Source organism: Triturus cristatus, chromosome 3_1 (genome assembly GCF_964204655.1).
Source record: "Triturus cristatus chromosome 3_1, aTriCri1.1, whole genome shotgun sequence".
Taxonomy (NCBI): Eukaryota; Metazoa; Chordata; class Amphibia; order Caudata; family Salamandridae; genus Triturus; species Triturus cristatus.
The window spans coordinates 152,896,406-152,912,348 of NC_140583.1; the positions used below are offsets into that span (position 1 = coordinate 152,896,406).

Sequence of the window (15,943 nt, forward strand, 5' to 3'; positions counted from 1 at the left end):
CGTTGAACAGGATTAGTGCACCACGTGTCGCAGGCTTGCGTTGAACAGGGTTAGTGGCACCACGTATCGCAGGCCTGTGATATGGAATTATGCCTCTCTGATCAAAGGGAGTCTTGTGCTGTGGCCGCTACCACGGACTTGGGGTCACTGCCATTCAGGACTCAGGACACTGTTCCACATGTGGGACCTACTGGGCCAAAGAGGAAGCAGGTGGAGCATGTAAATTAGTAAGCAGTGATCTGGACCAGCGTCGGGGGGGCCAGCGATGGTCTGCGGAGGCTGCAGAGGTTGCGGGACTGGGGCTTGGTGCTTGCACTGGCACGTGTTGGGCCATCTTTGACACACAACGGTGACGGCAGGTGAGCAGTGTGGCACTGGTGCGCTGGGGCGGGCAGGCCTGGTCTATGCATCAGCATCCTGGGGAGCAGCAGGCGCACAGGGGCGCAGGCCCCGCTGCTCACGGTGTCGACCTCATGGCAGGCCACGCGGCGCTGCACTGTCAATTACGTTGGCCTTACCGGCAGTGTACCACGCCCTGGGCAACGGGGTTTTTGACCACACCCCTGCGCAGCCCTGGTGCACTCAGGGCCAACCCACTACGCTCACGCACACAGGAGGGGAAGCAGCGTGCGACACTTCCACTATCTGTCCCACGGCCTGATGTGACATGGTTGCGTCCACTGCTCACTACTCTCCAGTCACCAGCAGTTGTGGTCTGCATGGACATATCAGTTGTTTGCATTCCCATGTCTGTCCTGCACTCATGCCTCACTTCTCATTGTGTACATTCCCACTCACAGCTCACTTGCATCATCGCACATGGCTGTATTCCGCATCTCCACACGTTCAGCTGTTGTGTGGCTGTGGTGCCATAACATGTCTGTATGGGGTAGCCCAGGATGACCATGGAGTGGTGTAGTCATGTCTGGTAGGTGGTAGTGTAGTTTGACATGTTGTATGTGGTTTGGTCACGTGTGCATTCCCACAGTTGGGTGTTGTGTGTTGGTGGCTTTGGGGTGTGTGATGTGTTGATTTGGCACTTACCGACGAGCAGTCCCATTCCATATGTGCCATCCTAGAAGTGATGGACTGTCGGAAGATAATGGAATCATGCACACTGCCTGGGTAGTTGATGACGACATTGGTGAGGAGTCCCAAGTGCTCCACTATTGCCTGGCCATTGATGGAATGCTGATGCTTTCTGTTGCGGTAGTGGTGTGCAGTATTCGCAAGGGGCACAAGTGGGACATGTGTGCAGTCGATTGCCCCCAACATGGCCTGGAATCCGGATATCGCGTAGAAGCCTTGCTTTGTCTCCAACTGTTCCTGCGCAGTGTTGGGGAAGTGAAGGTACTGGGGTGTGTAGCTGAGGATGGCATCCAGGGCAGGTGTGATGAACTTTGATAGGGCTGGCTGTGAGACCCCCTCCGACTCTGGCAGTTGTTGGTTGGAAGGTACCAGAGGCCAACAGGTGCAGCACAGCCAGCAGCTTTGTCTGCGGAGGGAAGTTGGTTCTCCGCTGTGTTGGGACCGTCAGCCTGTGGGCGATATGGGTCATGATGCAGAGGATGGTTGCCCTTTTGAGCCTGTAGTGGGCAATGACTTCCTCAGGCGTCAGGTCTGTGAGAGTGGTGCGTTTTCAGTAGGTCCGCTGTCTTAGTCTGTGCTGCCTCTGTGGTAAACCGGGGGGGGGGGCAGGCCCGGTTCCTGTGGGTGGTGGTGGTCCTGGGGGTGGTGGCGGTAGGTGTTGTGGCCCTGTTGGGGCTCCGAGCTGCATGGTGAGTAGCTCCAAGGCATCATTTGTTCTTCGGGTGTGGCTGTGTGTGGGGCTCCGTTGCCTACTGCAGGTAACCGTCTGTCTTTACACCTGCTTGAGGCAGGTGTTAAATACCTGCAGCTGCCGCAGCTTCTCGCCTGTTTTTGGTTTGCCTCGTAGATCTGGCAGTTCGTTGTGAAAGTGTTGTTGTGTTTTTTTGGGGTGTTTTTGCACGGGAACGCCTACTCTGCATCTCATTAGGGTTAGTTGGTGGTGTCCGCCGTGGTGATAAATTTTGGGGCACTTATCGTGGAAAACTGGCGATGTCTGCAGTTTGCAACAGCTTGTGAATGGGGTGTTAGGTCTATCTCCACTTTTTATGCATTAAGGTGGAGATAAAGCGGAGATAAGTCCTTGTGAATATCCCCCAAAGTTTTTCAAAGAAATAACGGATTGTTTTGGGAATTTATCTGGTGGAATAGAGCACCAAGATTAGGCCTAAATATTTTGTACGAATCGGGGACCATGCCCTTCCAAATATGAAGGATTACTATTTGGCGAGTTTTGCACACTCCTATTTTTACTTTTCTAGCACTCAATTTAGACATATTTTTATGGATATGTTTTTCTTGGACCAAATGTTACAAGAATATAATATTCACAACTTACTGCATTTGTCTAAATAGCCCCAAGAAAGTTTGCTACAAAACTTTGCAGTGGAAGTTAAAAAAGAAGGAGCAATTGTTCCAACCCTGCCCTGAATGTGCCTACCAGATTGGAAGACATTGTAGTAGCACATATGCCACTTATAGATACAAATGAAGTGGGTAGGTGGCATATCAGTGGCTATAATTATCTAAGGGAGTATATTGAAAACAATGGACGGGCGAAATGGGTGGATATTGAACCTGACATTAGGTTTGCCAGATGACCTCTTCGATATTCCTTTTTTCTGTTTTCATACTTTTTGAAAATTTTTGACCCGAAAGCTGTAATTGGCTAACTGTGACCTCACAGCCAACCTTATAGAAGCAAGCATGTATACATCAATAAAATACTGAAAAATGAGGTTTGCAGATGTTAATGAGGTAGACATAACTAACAAAGCGAGGCAGAAATGGCTAAAGCAGTAGGGGTTGGAGATTAGAGCAGAGATGTTGAAAATGGTAAATAAATGTAAAAAATTGTACTCTGAAAGGAGTAAACTATCTCAGAATGCTGTTCTACAGTAAATGGTTATTAAATAGGACTCTTGCTTTTCTAAATAAATTTGGTCTACATGTGCCAGCAAAGTGTTTTAAGTGTAATAAGAGAATGTAAGACAACTGGACACATAAAGGCTGTTGTTAGATTTCCCAAATACTAACAAGCAAAAACACTCAAACATTTACTGACGTGAACCCTGGAAATTTCCAAAATAACCATCCAGAACACTGGGCTGATCTATCTTTACCCTCATTTCAGTAAGAAATGAAATAATTCCTATTTCTGAGTGCACACAATCTCCCCATTATGATGACCCGTTTAAAACAGGAGTGCTGCAGTTGAAGGTTTTTATGACATTGACCACTGTAAATTAAATACTAACTTATTTTGAAATGTTATACTTCAAGTCATAGTAGTATAAGCGAAACATTTCACTGTGAAAATCATAAGCAGTGTCATAGCTATGGCCAGTGTAGCAATTCAATTACATATGAACTATGGAGGGTGTAATCTCATGAAACAATAAAATCCACCTTCATGAAGAACAAGTTACTTACCTTCGGTAACACATTATCTGGTAGAGACTATATCTAGCTGCAGATTCCTTACCTTTGAATTTCCCAGGCGTCAGACTGGATCCGGAAACTTTTGCTAAGCAATATCCCTTGCGCGCGATGTCGGGGGCTTCATTCGGCTCCGTGTGACGTCATAGGCATCGGTAGCGTCGGTTATGATATCGCGATGCCTACATAGGTGCCACCCAGGCGCACGGACGTCAGTACTTTTTGTTTTTCCATGCCAGAAGTGCAGAGCCACGAAGTAACTGATGTAAACATGTGCAAAACATGGGCCCTGAAGGGGGAGGAACACTAGACCTACAACATCAGTCTGCAAAGCGGGGAGACATGGGTGGGGCTGTAAGGAATCTGCAGCAAGATAGAGTCTCTACCAGATAATGCGTTACCGAAAGTAAGTAACTTGTTCATCTGATAGAGACTTCTAGCTGCATATTCCTTACATTTGAATCAGATACCCAAGCCATACCATCCCGGCGTAGGGTGGTGGACTCATGGGCTAGACTAAAAGGTCTTGCAGGACTGAGAGGGCAAAGTGCCCGTCCCTGAGCACTTGACCATGAATGCAATAATGTTTTGTGAACGTGTGCAATGATGCCAATGTCGCTGCCTGACAGATTTCTTGCACTGGGACACCCCGAGCCAAGGCCGTAGTCGCAGCTTTTCCCCTGGTGGAGTGGGCCCTTAATCCCTCAGGGGACTGCTTCTTCACCAAAGAATAACAGATTTTAATGCATAGAACAACTCAGCGAGAGATGGTTCTTTTCTGCACTGTCTATCCCTTCTTTGCTCCCACAAACCCCACAAAGAGTTGGATGTCATCCCCTCTCACATATCAGCAATAGCATCAATGCTATGTCTGCAGTTCCTACGGGCTCTCCCTCAGTAACAGGTGCACTGCCTCCCCTTCTCAGGTTCAGCCATGTTCTCTGGGGCCTTCATGTCTATTTGGGCCACTTCAGCTTCATGCAGGCTGCTCTCCATCACCATCTGGCCTTATTTGTGGCCGATCACGCTCATCCTTCGTCCCCCTCACCCGGGCTTCTGAACCGCATCAACGGCTAGCCCCACTTACAGATATAGTCAGATGGCCAGCGTCACCTGCAGAGATGCTCTTGACAACAGAATAATGTTGTCCACAGGGGTCGCTGCTTCAGAGCTCTTGGAGCGTAACACCCATTGCCATGTTCTACTAATTGGACGTTTGTCTTTTTGGTTTGTTTTACTTTTTTAAATTACTCTAGTTTTCTAATTTAGTGTGTGATCCTTTTAAAGTAGTGTGTTTCACTTTCTTACTGTTTGAAATGATGCACAAATACTTTACACGTTGCCTCTAAGTTAAGTCTGACTGCTCTGTGCCAAGCTGCCAGAGAGTTGAGCACACGGTTCATTTAGGGTTGGCATGTGCCTCACCCTGACAAGGATTGTGGTTGCTGCTTGACTAGGGCTCTCACTCCAGTCAACCAACAACCCATTTCTTACAATAACCAAAAGAGAAATCTTGCACCTGTCTTACATTTTTCAAGACCTTCATTATACAAATTGCGTGTTTATCACACTTTCAAGGGCCCCATGTGCAGCATATTTCATTCCCATGTTTGGTTCAAATAAGAAGATAGAACGAAAAAAAGGACATGCAGTGCATGTATAGAACACTAAATCTGTCCGTATTTGTATTCCTAGAAAATTGCACCAATTCTTCTCCATTGGAGAACTTTTGTGGTGTTGGGGCCCTAGGCCCTCATGCTAGTAATCACTGACGCAGACACATAGTTAGATGGTGGGTTAACTGGCCACGAGCACGTGCGCTCGGCCCTTTTATTAGCCTAGTCACCTGACCCAGTGACGTAGGTGGTGAGTGGGTGTAAAGTGTAGAGCATACACTTTCTGAACACTAGAACGTGTCCATGCTAGGACACTACATTCCTCCCAATCTTTAATAACAAAAACCCGGAGTCAAATGTCCAACCTAGGGGGGAAAAGAAATATATATACAGACGTAATACAGTGACTAAACCTCTGCAGAGTCGCTCACGCTTCAGCAGCCTGGAGTCACAGACGATGTTCTTCCTGTCGCGGACGATGTTCTTCCTGTCGCGGGCGATCACCAGTTCACTGTGGCACCAGTCATGGGTGCTCGATGGAGTTAGTCTGTTTGACGGCTCTGCCTTGAAGTTGCTCTCACAGTCTTTCTTCGCTTTACTTTCTTGGCGACAAACGCAGTTGTTGAGTTCTTTTGGTTCAGCGCTAGATGTTGCCATTTATCTTTTTTTAGTCCAGTCCTTTTCTTTATCTGTGGCGTGTGTTCTGTTTTGCAGAAAGACGGGTTATTCGCAAGACACCCCTCTCACCAGGATGCCCCTCTCACAGGTGTTCCCCTGCCACGGGATATCCTTGAGGCCCTCTTCCTCAGATCTGGCCTGGGTTCAGTGTCCTGTATCGTGTTACTCCCATGCCGATAAGTACGGGTGCGGAGGAGACGGCAGGTCTCACCTCAGATGCCGCAGTCAGACCTGGAGGGTGGCTGTTGGCTCCTGTCTTTAGCACGCGAAGTCTTCATCCTCCTGAGACCTTTGCTGAAGGGCGGCTGATGACCATCTCTCGTCGCGGGGATACTCTCTCTCACCGGCATCCCTGAGGCCTTTGCCCCTGAGTCACCACGGCTGGCATTGACCAGTGTCCGTGTAACCCCAAAGGTGGGTGTTTCGAATGGTCCGGCCTGCTCACCTCTGCAGATCCCAGGTGTGCTGAAAGCATCATCAAACAGATGGTCTTTTCTCCGTGCCACGGGTGTTCTTCAGGACTTGCGCACTGTGTTCTGACGCTTGTCACCTTCCTTGTCTTTGAGGTGTGAGTAGTCTTGCCACACTCTTCTCCTTGTCCTCTATTTCTTTCTCCGTGAGGCTGTCATGTCACTCTGACTTCTTCTCCTTCTTACAGTGGCAACCGTGCCACTCAGATCTTTCTTTCCCCTTTTTCCTTTAAGTGGCAGACGTGCCACTCTGATATCATCTTCCTTCTTGTAGTGGCAAACGTGCCACTCAGACATCTTCTTTTCTTGTAGTGGCAAACGTGCCACTCAGACATCTTCTTTTCTTGTAGTGGCAAACGTGCCACCGCGATGTCTTCTTTCTTCTTAGTGGCGGACGTGCCACTCTGGTCTCTTCATCTCTTCGCTTCACGACCTACTCTGGACCGTTTCTGTTCTCCTCTTATCTGGCCAGGCTTCTCCATGCAGCGCGCGCACTCTGCACGTGTTCCCCCTGGTCTTGTCCTCGTCCGAGAACACTCTCTTCATCTTCTTCTGCATTCCGAGTTAGGGTCGTGACCTTCTCTTCATCTTCTCCTTTTCACCAATTACTTTGGTTGAAGTTCGTGGGGCCATGCTCATGGTCCGCTTCGTTCTTCTCCCTTTTCACCAGTTACTTTGGTTCTTCTTGAGCTTCTTGGACCACTTGACGGTCCGCGCTGCCGATCACTGGCAGGATATCTTCGGTCTTGCGTCAGACCTCTTTGTGCAACTCCTGGCGAGTCGGCTTCTTTGGTGCGACCATGTGGCAGGTCGGCTGGGCCTTTGTGGGGCGACCGTTTGGCAGGTCGGCTTGGCCTTTGTGGTGCGACCATTTGGCTGGTCGGCTTGACCTTTGTGGTGCGACCATTTGGCTGGTCGGCTTGACCTTTGTGTTGCGACCGTTTGGCAGGTCGGCTGGGCCTTTGTGGTGCGACCATTTGGCTGGTCGGCTTCACGAGGTGTGTCGCGTCGTGTGACTACCTTTGTCCGCTGCCTTGTCAGGCGCTGGTGCGTGCTACTCTTCGTACCGTCGTGGTACAGCTTCAGTGTAGCGTTGCTCCTAGTATCATGATCATTTGATGTGGTGGCTTCTTGGCGCCACTGGGTGGGGCTCGACATCCTTGCCCGCCAGTGTTGGATACTTGCTGCGCCCATCCTCTTCAGTGGGTTCCTCTCGTGTAGGCGCTGCAGTGTACTGTCCGCGTCCGGGGTACCTCTGCGCTGAGTCCGTTTGTTCTCTCGAGGGTTCGCTCCACTTGATGCGGCGACAGCGCAGTCCTCGCTGGGGTGGATGTGGCTCGACACCGTTCTTCTTTCTTCCTCCTTGTTGCTGCGGGATGACGCTGCATCCCTGTGGCACACCGTCTCTTCTTCCTGTGCTTCTGTCGCGGTCCTGCGCTTCTGGCACATTCCTGTGCGCCTCCGTCGCGTTCCCGTGCGCCCACCTTCGCGCATCCGTCAGACCTTGCGGTACGTGCCTTGCTGCCTCTTCTCCCTTTCCGTCGGTCTCCTGTAGCTGCTGGACTTCCTTGGCTTGCTGTAGGCTTGTTGGTTTCTTTGTGCTGCAGTACCACCAGTGGCCACTGGGTGGCAGTGTTGCTTTTCTTTGGCTTCAGCAGCTACCTTCTGTACTGCCAGAACTCTATGCCTTGTTTTCCTTTCCACCATTTCCCCAGGCTCCGGTAGAGTGCAGAGGGCTGGAGGGGAGCTGGAGCCAGGCAGACCAGTGAAGGGCAGGACAGGAGCTGGGCAGCAGGTAAGTCTCTTCATTTATTCTTTTATTTATTTGTGTACTTGAGTTTATTGAGAGGCATGGGGGGCACAGGCATTGTCAGGAAGCAACCCTCGAGTCACTGCGGGTGGGCTCCGCTTTACTTTTCAGCAACTGCATGGAGGGCACAGGCACGTGGGCTGCGCAGAGGGCGAGGCAACACTCCTTGGGGGCATGGTGCCAGGTAGTGCCATCGCGCACTCAGTTTTAAGTTAACTTTCGGCGGCGCCGGCCGCTTGCTACTTGTGGGAGCACTGCTGAGGGTCCTACTTGGTGGGGCATGCTCCGGATGGCCAGCGGGCCATCCTTTACCTTACGATCGCCCTCATGCGGGGTAGGCACCCGCTGGTGATACCTTTATTCTTGAGTGCCGCTGGGGGTCCTGTGAGGTGTGGGGGCATGTCTTCGTGGCCGGCAGCGGCCATTCCTTATCCTCGAATCGCCCTCCCTGCCCGCGGCAGCTTCCTGCAGTCCTCGCGCGGCGGGGGGGGGGGTGTCGACATGCTTGTCCCTATGCGGGGTAGGCACCCGCGGGCTCCATTTGTCTCGGTGCTCCTTCGCGGGTGGGCTCCGCTTTTACCTCAGTTCGTTCCTCCCCCGCAGCAGGTCTCGTCGCTTCCCCGACCGCGCGGGGGGGGGCTGCTGGTGCCGCTTCTGTTGTCCGTCGCGGGTGGGCTCCGCTTGACACTTCTGCTCGTCCCGCCCCCGCAGCAGGTCTCCTATCGTCACGGGCCGCGCGGGGGGGGCTGCTGGTGCCACTTCGCTATCGCGGCGGGGTAGGCTCCCGTCCGCCTCAATTATTCCGGCGCTCCAGGGCTCGCCTTAAGCCCGGCTGGGCTTTTCACGCGGGTGGGCTCCGCTTTTACTTTCAGTTGGCGGGCCTCCTTCTTTCCGCGGGTGGGCACCGCGTGTTACACGCCTCTTGCGGGGGTCGCAGCCGATGCGGGTGGGCACCGCTCGGCTTGCCATTACTTCCGGGCACCTCCAGGCACGGCGGCAGGGTCGGGGTGGGCACCCGGCCTCCGCCTGCAGAACGACGGCGTCGCGGCCGATGCGGGTGGGCTCCGCACGGCTCGCACTTCTCCTTCTGGGCGCTTCTCAGCACAGCGGCAGGTCGGGGTGGGCACCCGACTGCCACGCTTCCACTCAGGGGCACTGTGCACGCCCGCGGCGGTGCTGTGGGCTCCGACTCACCCGGCTGTCTTCTCGGCGCGTCGCGCCTTCTTGTAGAGGGGGGTGACCTTAGTGGGAGCACTCCTCTCCCCCCCACGAACGGAGGGGCTGCTGCGGCACGCTGGGGCTCACAACCCTCGTCGCCATTGTGGTGTTGGGGCCCTAGGCCCTCATGCTAGTAATCACTGACGCAGACACATAGTTAGATGGTGGGTTAACTGGCCACGAGCACGTGCGCTCGGCCCTTTTATTAGCCTAGTCACCTGACCCAGTGACGTAGGTGGTGGGTGGGTGTAAAGTGTAGAGCATACACTTTCTGAACACTAGAACGTGTCCATGCTAGGACACTACAAACTTTGCTACCAACATACAAGTTTCATGCATTTTAGTCACAATGAAGACTAGCGACAGCTTTGGGGAACTTTAAAACTGCAACTTTCATAATGAATCTTATACGCAATAATACGACCTTGCACTGTGTTACTGTTTTTTAACAGGCCATGTGTCCCATGCACTTCAGGGGCAGTGATGTGTGCTTTTTCGATGGACGGCACTGGGAGCCCACTCCTGCACAGACCAGTTGGCTCCCCTTTTGGCAGACACGCACCAGTGCCCATGTGGCAGCCAGCATGCTCAATCTCCCACTCACATGAGGAGCAGGTGATAATAGCGGACCCAGTGCAATTGAGACATGGGCATAAGATGACAGGGAATCATCTGGCAATCTGCCAATCTCAGGTCTGCCCTGGGGGCCTGCTGACTGTATTCTTTGGTGCCTGGGACATGCGACAGAGCCTGCAACAACCCCGGAGGGAAATGGAGGTTAAATAAGACAATCAAATGCAGGGGAAGAGGTATGCCCCACCACTGAGACCACAGGACTTGGCAGTGTCTCTGGCTGATGAAGTGAGCCAGGGGTGCTCATGCCTGTGCTTACCTTCCTGGCGCAGGTCAACACTGTCACCCGGGACCGGTCTCTTGGGATCTGGAAGCTGGCATGCAGTGGTTGGGGAGCCAGACTCCCAGGGGATGGACAGACCTCTGTGTAGGATGGCCCCATGGTCTCTGATGAGAATTTGGCAGGGAACTGAGAGTGACATGCCCTTGCCAAGGGTCCCTTAACGCGGTCCAGGGGATGAGCATCACAAGCTTAACAACACAATGGTGTGCACTACACCAATGAAACTGAGCCCATCTGCAGATTACCAACCGGGCAGGGAGGGTCCTGGTGACACTACGAGGGCTTTGCCAGGTCAGGGCCTGAAATCCCATATAGCAGACATCTGTGACATCACAATAGCACTGGAGAGCAAGATCAATGCATTGGCCTTGGATCTAGGACTTCGCTGCTCTGATCACAGGGATTTGGTGGATAGGGTGTGAAACATGAAATTTACATTGACCCAGCTGCAGCACATGGTCTCTGAGAATGATAAGAAGGTCTCCTCTATGCAGGCAATCACATAGAGAACACAAGAAAGAATGGATGATTCCGAATGCAGCTCAGAACATAATAATGTAAGACTGGTGGGGGTTCCTGAAAGGGCAGAGTGTCCATGTACGTAACTCTTCTTGTAGAACTGGCCTTTACCCATGGTCATAGAGGGCATTATTTCTAATCCGTTTACAGTGGAGAGGGCCCACAAGGTGCCAGGTAGACCCCCTCCAAACTGTTGGCACCACCTAGGGCCATAGTGTCCAGGCTCCTGAACTTTAGAGACAGAGACTATATATTACAGAGGGCCTGTGCACATGGACTGTGGCAAAAAGCATATATCTACACTACACAACAACAAACAGAAACATTCATGGCAGAGAAGCAGCAATTAAGGAAGCTGAATTTAAAATATGCTTTATACTTCCATTCTAAGCTCCACATGACAGACCAAGAGATTTCATACTTCTTCAGTAGAAGCATGGACCTCACTGGAATGCAAAGGCCACCTCCCCCCCACCACACAGGGAAACAGCGATGGCAGAGGCCCAAACCAAAATGCACCACTCACTGACCACCAGTAATAGATGGGCATAACAGGAGCAGGCCTCAGAGGACTCAGAGGGGGGCATCCATGGACACTTAATTGGATAAGAATGATACGGACCTATCGGTGGTGACCCCAATGACGGTGGATCTATCAGGGTAAAATAAATAGGGCTTGATGGTGTATCAGAACGATAAACAGGGGGCATGCCTGAGTCTCTCTGTACACCATCTAGTCAGTGTGAACTGACATATTGAATCTCCAGTGGGCCATACACCCACCTTTGCAGACTGCAACTACTGTGTTTGCCAGGGAAGGTTTCCCAAGTATTGAGTTTAAAATGCTGGGCAACAGACATCTCAGGAATTGGGGAAGTGGGAAGTTTTAAACCTGCAGCACAAGGTAGGGGGTGGGAGAGTCTGATTCGGGGGAGCAGTTTAGCCATAATATTTGAAATACTGTGGAACACTTAGCTGGACTGAGGGACAGATGATTGCGGAGAATGATAAATGAAATATCACAAGCAACAAGGCCCTACCCATGATCAGACCCTGAAGGTCCTCTCTTGAAATGCAATTAACCTCAGAAATAAACTAAAAAGGGGGTTGGTGAGGAAATATCTGCTCAGGCACGACCCCGATATTGTGCTGCTGCAGGAAACACACCTATTGGGTAATACGTGTGGGTTCCTAAATCGGATACAGTACAAACTACTGGTGCATGCAGGAATTTCCTTGGAAACTAGTGGTGCAGGGATCATGGCCCCAAGAATACTTCCAATAGAGGTCTCCAAGACATGGGTATCAGGAGTCAGTGCTGGTATGGAGAGGACCTGGTGTTGGGACCATGGTACTTCCTGCCACGCCTGTAAGTGGAGGTGCTGAATCTCCTTAGGACTTGGATATAGAACGCCCCAGACCCTCTGATACTCACTGGGAAGAGCTCAATTTGACCCTGCATAAGGACCTCGATAGGGTAAAGATGTCAGGAGCGAGCCCATAATAGGATACACGCTTGGACAATTTTGTGGAAGCCCTTTGCTTGGTGGACCTCTGGAAGTAGTAACACCCGAGGAGGCGCCAGTACTCACATGTGGCCAACTCCATGAGGTCATGGTCTAGATTGGACTATTTCCTGGCACCAGGATACCAGCTGGGTAGGTTTAGGCACAAAGCCTTTTTGCCTAATGGAACATTTGAACACTCAGTGGTCGTGACCATACAGACTAGTACACCGGGCCTGAGGGGGCCATGGAGATTAGATGCCTTTGAATTGAAGGCTGATCACCAACACTGCAGACATGCTTTTAAAGAGAATACGAGTACTGTTAAATCGAAGGTGGACTTGTGGGAGGCATATAAAGAAGTAGTTAGAGAACAGCTAATTGCTCATTTTGGAAGTAAGTAAAAGAGGAGAGATGAGAAAAGCATAGTGCTCAAGGCACGGCTGCTGGAGTGGGAGAGGGAATATGTGATGTATCCCTCTAGGGTGCTGGCTCATAGAATTGAAGGAGTGACCTGGGAGTACAGTTTTACAGCAGGAGGCAAGAGCTCAATTATGCGCAGCACAGGGTAGATTATATGACGTGGGCAGTAAGGCTGGGAACTCTGGCCCTGGCTGGCCAAAAAAGAAGTGTAGAGGAGGTAGGTGTGGTAATCTGAATGGGGATGGCAGTAATGAAGGAAACGTCTGCTGCAATTGCTCAGGCATTCACATGGAAGACATCTATAGGAGGCAAATCGGTGCCAGGCTGGGAGATCTGCACAGTTTCCTCAGAGATATCCCAACCCCCAGACTTGGCACTGAGCTGAGAAAATCCTGGCTACAGAGTTTACCAAAGGGGAGATTACAGAGGCCATAATCCAGTTACATAGGGGAAAAAAGAACCCCGTTACCAATGGTTTTATGCCAGAATTCTTCAAAAGTGTGAAATCCCAAGTGGTGGAGTGTCACTCCATAAGATCTATTGCGGGCCTGATTGTCTTGATACATAAGAAAGGTACCCAATGACTGCACCTTATACATGCTGATATCCCTGCTAAATGTGGAAACAAAGATATTGGTGAGGGTGGTGGTGAATCATGTAACACAGGTGGTAGATTGGCCCAGGACCATTCAGGCTTTATGCCCAATAGGGCCACAAGCCATAACCTGGGACAGCTGATGGGGTGTTTGGTACGTAAGGGCAGACCTGGTGAACCAGCAATCCTGTTGGCCCTAGTTGCTGAAAAGGCATTTAATTCAGTGGAATTACCATATATGCTTGACATTCTTCCGATGATTAGTTTTGGTCCGAGTTTCCTGTCCTGGGTGAGTTTGTTGTATAGGAACCCTGTTGCCGGAGTTAGGGTCAATGTGGTGTTATAAAGGGAATTCAGGCTTTCCAGAGACACTAGACAGGGATGTCACCTGCACCTCTTGCTCTTTGCGGTGGCCCTAGTGGTCTGGAACCGTCCAGATGCATTGGTCCATGGTCTCCGGTAGGAACCGCAGGGGGGACGTCATCTCGCATTATGCTGTTGATATCCTACTGCACCTGGTGGACCTGCAGCATTCCATACCGAGAGTGTTGCACATTTTCAATATTTTTGGACGCATGCTGGTATCCACATTAATTGGCACAAATCAGGGGCATTCCTATTGTGCAACAGTACACTAGGTCGAGTGGATATACTCCCCCAGGTGAGAGACTTAAGGCTTCTTGTATTTGGAGATCTTCATAACATTGGAACAGTAATTATTTCAATGACAAAACTTGACAAGTCTCCTGGAGGAGTAAAGGAATGACGCAAAGTAGCGGAGGAAACTCCCGCTATCGCTATTAGGGCAAACAGCTATTTACAAAATTATTTATTTGCCCAAAATCTTGGATGTCTGACAAAATACCCCCTTTGCGGTGCCAGAAAAATTATTTCAGGCTGGAGACGGGATCACATAGGTGTTCTTGTGGGATGGGGTTGTCTAAAATTGCCTGCCTTGACTAGGTGCTCCACAGATAAGCATATCTACTAGTGGTAAATGACTGGACTTTTTCAAAGCAACACGACCCCTTCCTACTAGCAGATAGAAGAGCAATGGAACCAGAGTGCTATATCTGGAGATTATACAGCGGTAGGGAGCTGGCACCTCTGCCACCGCTGACAGCCACAGGGGTGAAGGTATGGAAACAGGTGACCCAAGCTTTCGTGATAGCAGGGTAAACTAATGTGGGAGACCCCGCTCTGGGACTACTAAAATTAATTGCAGAGGGCTATAGGAAATGGGATCTGCTCAGAATCTCCAAACTAGAGGACATCTTACAGAGCGAGTATGAACTGACAGGAACTCAGTTCCTGTGGTATCATCAATTTAGATACATCCTAGAGGATGTGAGGCCTTTTAGGCAGTGGTCCCAGAGGAATCTAGTCTGGAATATAGGGTGCTGACTTCCTCTGATAAGCCAAGTGATATCCCAGATTTAATCTAGTCTTCTACACAATATTCTCTCATTACTATACATGTTGAGAGCGGTAAGAGGGGGATCTGGGCAGACTGGACAATGATTACTGGGGGGATGGCATGCAGGCAATTGAGACAAGTAACAATTAGGGCAGGCTTCTGCCTAATTCAATCAAAAGTGTTTCATAGGGTAAACTATACAAGGACCCAGTTATTCCAGATAGTGAGGATGGCAATTCAATCAATCAATCAGTCAGGGAATTGTGAATCACACTACTCACTTGTGAGGGTCTCAAGGTGCTGGGGGGTGCATTTGCCCTCTGCCTGAAAGGCAGGAGAGAAAGGGGTACCCTGATTCATTTGGGAGTGACAAGATAACCAAGACTGCTGATAAAAGGAGGGGGGTAGACTCTCAGAAGTTCTAAATATTACGATGACGCTTACCCTGCAACTGATCTCCCTAGGTATGTAGCTCGAACACCAATTTACCTTAAAAAATTAAGGACAAGAGGCATTTGGCAGAACAGGAAAGTTGGTTTAATTAAACTCTTCAGCTGAGAGTACAACCCACTGAATCTGGTCTGAGGACTGTCTCAAAGTACAATTGTTTTGAGCACCTTTATATACATTTCTTGGAGTATCATAATACAATTCACAGATCCTGTTTAGGGAGAGGAATGTGGGCCTAGTCATGAAGCCATAAATTACTTCCACTTGATGACAAATGCAGGTGGGTCTCGACCCTCCGTGGACACAATGAGGGCCAATGGGTAACATGTTCAAATGTCTGGCATGGGGAGCACATGATGATTGCATTTGCTGTGTGCTGTGTCCTGATTGGCTGAGTGTTCCTAACTTCATGGGGCATCTACCGTTATGATGTTTTGGGACTGCCTGCCCCTCTGGCCATGTGGGTTTTTTCTGGCCAATCTCCCCCGACCATTGTGGTGTTGCTGCCTATCTGTGGGTCTAATCTGGGCTTTTCCTGTTCGTGCATTTGTTCTGCTGGTTACGTGCCACACTACCTGTGATCTGTCAATCAGTTGCCTCAGGCGTAGGTCTTAGGGCCTGACTGACCACGTAGTTCCGTATGTACAAGGTTGATGTAGAGGTCATCTCGGGTGATTTCAAGAACAGGGATTCAATGTTGTTTTTATGCACACATGTATCATTGCGTACATCAACATAAATTTTAACATTCCTCCCTCTAATTGATTTTCAACTACATCATTTACCCCATTCTTCATGGCA

At 50.3% G+C, this 15,943-nt stretch overlaps 1 long non-coding RNA gene across 1 annotated transcript in view; it reads left to right on the forward strand.

Moving 5' to 3' along the window:
* The first annotated feature begins 8,006 nt into the window (after window positions 1–8,006).
* Window positions 8,007–15,943, forward strand: part of LOC146859860 (uncharacterized) — a 55,529-nt gene continuing 47,592 nt past the window's right edge. Inside the window, exon 1 of the long non-coding RNA XR_014979061.1 lies at window positions 8,007–8,084. This is a non-coding gene — a long non-coding RNA (uncharacterized LOC146859860). The remainder of the gene's footprint in view (window positions 8,085–15,943) is intronic.